This window comes from Musca vetustissima, unplaced genomic scaffold (genome assembly GCF_032173495.1).
Source record: "Musca vetustissima isolate MV318-11 ecotype Yass unplaced genomic scaffold, APGP_CSIRO_Mvet_v1 utg86691, whole genome shotgun sequence".
Taxonomy (NCBI): Eukaryota; Metazoa; Arthropoda; class Insecta; order Diptera; family Muscidae; genus Musca; species Musca vetustissima.
Window position 1 is genome coordinate 40912 of NW_026889429.1, and position 6192 is coordinate 47103.

Genomic DNA, 6192 nt, shown 5'->3' on the forward strand with positions numbered 1-6192 from the left:
GTAAGTATTTACCCAAATTCGACTAGATAGAAATATAAAATTGGATTGAATTTAAGGGTGAACCACTTCTCTTGGATATACTGTCAACTTCTCGGGTCTAAGTTCTTCAGGAATAAATATATACGCCATAGAATAAAATGTCTGGGTCCATTTGACCCGTTAAATATTGACCGATTTTCACCACAACAGTCATTATTATTCAATGGTCAGACTCCGTTATCTGTGTGAAATTTCGTGATGTTCTGGTCGAATTGTAGTCTCCAGAGCGACCAGAAAAACAGACAAAAGCAAAGTTGTTGGTGCATTTCATCTACTAAATATTAACCGATCTGGGTCCATTTGACCCGTTAAATATTGACCGATTTTCACCACAACAGTCATTATTATTCAATGGTCAGACTCCGTTATCTGTGTGAAATTTCGTGATGTTCTGGTCGAATTGTAGTCTCCAGAGCGACCAGAAAAACAGACAAAAGCAAAGTTGTTGGTGCATTTCATCTACTAAATATTAACCGATCATTACCAATACCAATAGGGGTCTTCTTTGGTCCACCCTACGTGCGTGAAATATCGTGACAATTGATCCACAATTGTGGTCTGTATCGTATTTACCAATTATAATGGACATACGGACGGGTACAAATGTATACATCGATTCGGTATACTAAAAAGGTTATCTAGGACCAATATTTCGCTGGCTTACAAAAATCTGGGCCACACAAAGATATAATACCCTGACAATATAGTTTTGAGAGGTATAAAGACAGGTATTTCCTTTGAAACAAAAATCCAGTCAATATTAAAAGCAATTGTTAATATTAAAATCCGACGCGTCCAACGAAGTGCAAACTTCACAAAACAGACTTACAATTCACATGAATTTATGACTAACAAGTTTTTCATTACTCATTATTACGCTGATATAATGAACTCAAGCCTATATCTGCTTTTGCCAACATTGAAAAATAGACTATAGCTACTGCCTCATAAATCATTACATAGACAGATTGGTGTTTATACATATTTACATACAAACATAGATATTCTTAAGCAGAAAAAATGGCAATTATTAGAAATATTCGTAATGCCATTCAAATTCACATTTTTGTCTAAAGAATTTGTTATTTGTCAGTTTCGGTTGTAGGAGTTGTTGTTTAACATTAACAACTTTAATCACTTCGTGAGTGTTAGACAATAGAGGTGGGGTTACGTCTTGACCACTTCATCATATAGCATAGAAACCAAGCGACTCAAAAAAAAAAATATATGATGCGAAGATGCTGTAAAATATGAAAAAAATGATTGGTGGAAGAACTTTTGCTAGGCAAATGCAAAAGTTCACTTGTTTCAGATTGTAGAGCTTAGGATCGCATTCCTCCGACTAACCAAAGGCAGTCGAGACAAATAACCACCAACCAAGCAAACATTAATACATACACTCATACACATAACCATTCATCCATTGAGACAAACAAGTCTTGGCGGCCAAATGCAAAAGACACGATTAAGATGATTGTCAGCCAACTATTAAATGTCTGACAAATTGATGTTCGATATTGAACACGCCACACAAACTGGCACACAAACAACAACGGCAATGACGAAAATCTAGTCACAAACGACTTGAACATCCGCCGAAGATGAGTTTTATTCTCTTTGATTTGTTGTATATATTTGTATAAAATATATCAGAATTATACATATGTTTCAACATATGTAAAAATGCCAAAGCAATACATAAGAACATATCCGTGTAACTGCATATGGGCGTAGATGTTGCAAATGTCCGATGTTCTTCGTCTGTGTTTTTAAATGATGATTTTATATTAATATCTAAAATCCATTTATATTTCAATTGAGCAAATAAATTTTAAGTTGTCTACAATTGTTTGGATTGCTAATAAGCCAGAGATTCCCACACGTTCGGGATTTAGACAAATATTGGATACGAGAAGCGTAATGGACATTGTAGTGGATGTAGATATAACACATTTAAAATATGACGATAGATGACATTTGTTCTTTTGTTGTGACATTGTAATAGTTTTGGTGTTTAATCACACCATTACTATTTTATAACTTGGAAACAAAGTTACTTTTGAGGATATACACGGAATCAATTTTAAAGCTGATTTATGTCGATATATTTTTTAAGTGAAATGCAGATCGTGCTGTGGACCCTCATATTGGAAAATTCTGTTAGGACTTTGAACAATCGAAACATACGGACGAGGCTGTTATATAGGAGCCATATTACACAGATATTGTTGTCACTTCGGTCGGAACATACGCTTATGACTATCAGAATACATTAAGTGGGACGGGATCATTAGATTGATTATATGTCAAAACATTAATCTATTTTGAATATTTTGTGTAAACATGGGCGTAGCCATTATATGGAGGCTTTGCCAAAACATGGACTTATATTTATGAACGTCGTCCGATTTGATGTGGGGCGAAATGTTCTATAGTGAAACGATACAACCTGACAACCTGTCTTTCATATGATATTTTGTTTTCTCAGAACTCTTGAGCCTTCCGACAGAAAATGTACTGTAACATTGCATCCATATAAATGTTCAAACCGTATTTAAATATATCGAATACACACTCTATGGTGAAGGGTATAACATATGTGGCCTGGTCGAACTTAACGAGAACTTTCTATTGGACAATTTTTATTATATCGATGATGTTGTAGGCATTTCCAAACAAATAGAGTGTAGAATTGTAATTTGTAAATTTTATTGAGTAGTAAAATTGATTGTGAAACATGTCGATGTAGGCCATAAGCGTAATCCAAGAAATCTCCATGCAAAAAATTATCAATATCGGTATATGTTTATAATGGTTCGAAAAATACCCAATATTCTATGCTTACCTTAAATATTGCCTTTTTTGTTTTTTGCTCACCTGATATATGCAGAAAAACTTAAGGTTCCCCAATTATTGGTCCTAAGGGTACAAATGTGTTCCGTGGTTCTCTAAACTCAAATTAGACGTCGTAAATGATTATATGTTGTGTGGGCCCACGTCTAATGAACAGGAAAATGTAAATTGATAAATTTTAACACCAAAATATTCTTCGTTAGTACTCGTCATACCTGCTAGTTTGTGGAAGGCATGAAGAGAGGACTTTCCGGACATTGGTTATAGCAGTAGTAAAAAAAAGATAAAAACCTTTATTATCGGTAAAAACTGCAGAGTCAGGGTAAAGTTTTTTACACGAGCCCAAAAGTTGAACAGTGGTCGACAGGAAACGTGTTATCTAGTCCAACGGATCCATCATTATTGCTGATGAAAACTAACTCAAAGGCGCAATGTAAAGCTCGGTTGAGGAATCCTCATAATATGGATGACTTTAATTTGTGGGACGTTGAACTGATTTCAACAAATTGACGATAAAATAATAAAAGAAACCTATTGAGAGCATTGAGTCAAATCAACCGGTTTTGGTAGATAAGGAGGCCTATCCTGTAGAACATGAAATTATGAGCACACGTCCAAAATCGTGGTAAAATATCTTGGTTAGCAACATTTTCAATTAACGCAGTGGCCGGCACTAATTCCCAACCTCCACCCGGAAGGACAATTTTTCGTCAATCCTAAAGAGACAGATGGGACAGTGCCAATCAGCCCCTATTAATTTAGACGAACATTGACGGCGGATCTGAGGTGATTAGAAAAATATTTCATTTAACACATTTTTAATTTGCGTTTTTAGTGCAAACACTTGCTTCTGCACACCACTGAATATTTCCATAACAGTTTGAGTACCACTGGCGCATTTGCTGTGGTCAACAATACAAATTAATATCATTAAGAATATTTTGGATTGTACTGTCAAATTGACCGTGTTTATATCTATTACACTATGGCACATACGGTAGGTAGGTGTATTAGTCAATGGCTAAACATTTGTCTTTTCCACACTTTTGTAAAATCCGGTTTTTTTTCGATGCTCCAAGGATGAGTCAAATGGGGCGTAATTTATTATGCAAGACTTGGTTATTGGATTTAATTTAAATATTTTTAAATGCTAGCGGCTTTATGTCACTAACATTGGAATACCATAGTTTTCGGATAGGTGAATAGCCTAGAATCCAGAATCCCATTTATCGTTTCTTAATGTATTCCACCGTGACATGATTCACGTAGAATTATTTATATATGTTTTTTTGTTTTTGTCTATAAAAATTCAATTAATTATAGAGATTATATGCAATTACATTTTTATACCCTCCACCATAGTATGGAGGGTATATTAATTTTGTCATTCCGTTTGTAACTCATCGAAATATTCATTTGACCCTATAAAGTATATATATTCTTGATCAGGGTAAAATTCTAAGACGATCTAGCCATTTCGTCCGTCCGTCCGTCTGTCCGTCCGTCCGTCTGTTGTAATCACGCTATCTTCTGAAGGAATTGAGATAGGATGTTGAAATTTTGCATAGGGTTGTCTTTTGTCTGCAGGCAGGTCAAGTTCGAAGATAGGATATATCGGTCCACGTTTAGACATAGCTCCCAATTTTCGGTATTTTGAGGTTCTTGGGCGCGTTTTTCAACCGAATACGCTGAAATTTGGTACATTGGGTTCTTATTGGGTACTTAATGTCCCCACAAAAAATTATAAATATAGGTCCACTTTTTCTGGTAGCCCCCATATAACGGTACCTCCTAATTTTCAGTATTTTGGGGGTTTTGATTGTATTTTTCCACCGAATTGGCTATAATTTAGTATTTCGAGTTCTAATATGTACCAAATATCTCCACAAAAAATTATAAACATATGTGAATTTTTTCGGATATCCCCCATATAAGGGTACCCCCCAATTTTCGGAATTTTGGGGTTCTTGAGCGCGTTTTTCAACCGAATACGCTGAAATTTGGTACATTGGGTTCCTAATAGGTTCGAAATCTCTCCACCAAAAATTATGAATATTGGTCCATTTTTTCGGATAGCCCCCATATAAGGGTACCCCCAATTTTCGGTATTTGGGGGTTCTTGAGCGCATTTTTCAACCGAATTTGCTGCAGTTTGGTAATTTGTAGTCGTATATGGTAACAAATCTCTCTACCAAAATTTTTTAATATTCACCCCCTTTTTGGGGTAGTCCCCATATAACCCCCTTTTTTATATTAAAATAGTTATCTGATTTGCGTTTTAGTTTGGTTCTAAGTCTCTTTTGTAATCATTTCACCTGCGGAGGATAGAGAGATAAACAATTAGAACGTAAGGTTCGATAATTAACTATAGCCGCATTTAGACCTAGCCCCTGATTGGAAGTTCGAGAATTTGAACTAAGCTTGGAAGAAATAATAAGATGGGCAAAGTTTGGATGAAATCTAAATTTTCTGAAACGGATTTGGTCCAAAGAAACATGGGGTCTAGAACCAATATTTCGATGAGACACATTTTCACCGTGTTAAAGTCTATACACCCTCATTAGCCATAAGGCTGAGAGTATAATTATCCTTTAAAATTTTCTAAAATTTTTAATTATGGTTTACATAATCCGTTTTTAGAAATGTCGGTATAGGTCCACTTTTTGGTATGTTCCCTATATTTTTATTTCTAGTACCTGTCAATATATCTATGGTGGAGGGTATCCAAAGTTCGGCCCGGCCGAACTTACCGCTTTTTCACTTGTTTATTCATAAAAACTCCTTAATGCAAAAATAATTCAGTTTTCCAATAAAAACTAAATAGTTTCCATAAATTCTGTAATCATTTAGCTAAGAAGATTTACAACACCTTTTTCGAAGAAGAATAGTTAGACCGGCGGACGGACACCAAACCGACACCCAAAATAATCCAACAGTCATATTCAGAGAAAAGAACAAACGTTGCAGTTGATATTGGCGTTGGTTGCAGTCACTTCTTTTCTATTGTTGCTTTTTTGTGGTAGTGGGGCGACCAAATGTAAAGTTCAAGTGAATCTGAACTGTATGACAGATATTGCAGACATTGCCGCGGCAGCAGTATCAGCATGTTTATTTATGTGGCAGTTGCTATGTGCAATTCAATCTATGATGTACGAACCAACGACAGTGTGTGTGTGTGTTGGTGCTTGACTCTGTGGCAGTATTGGTATGGTGTCTCCCAATGATGTTCAAACTTCAGTTCATCTCTTCGTCATTACAAATGTTCAATCGAGTATAAATAATCCAGACATTTGGCCAAAA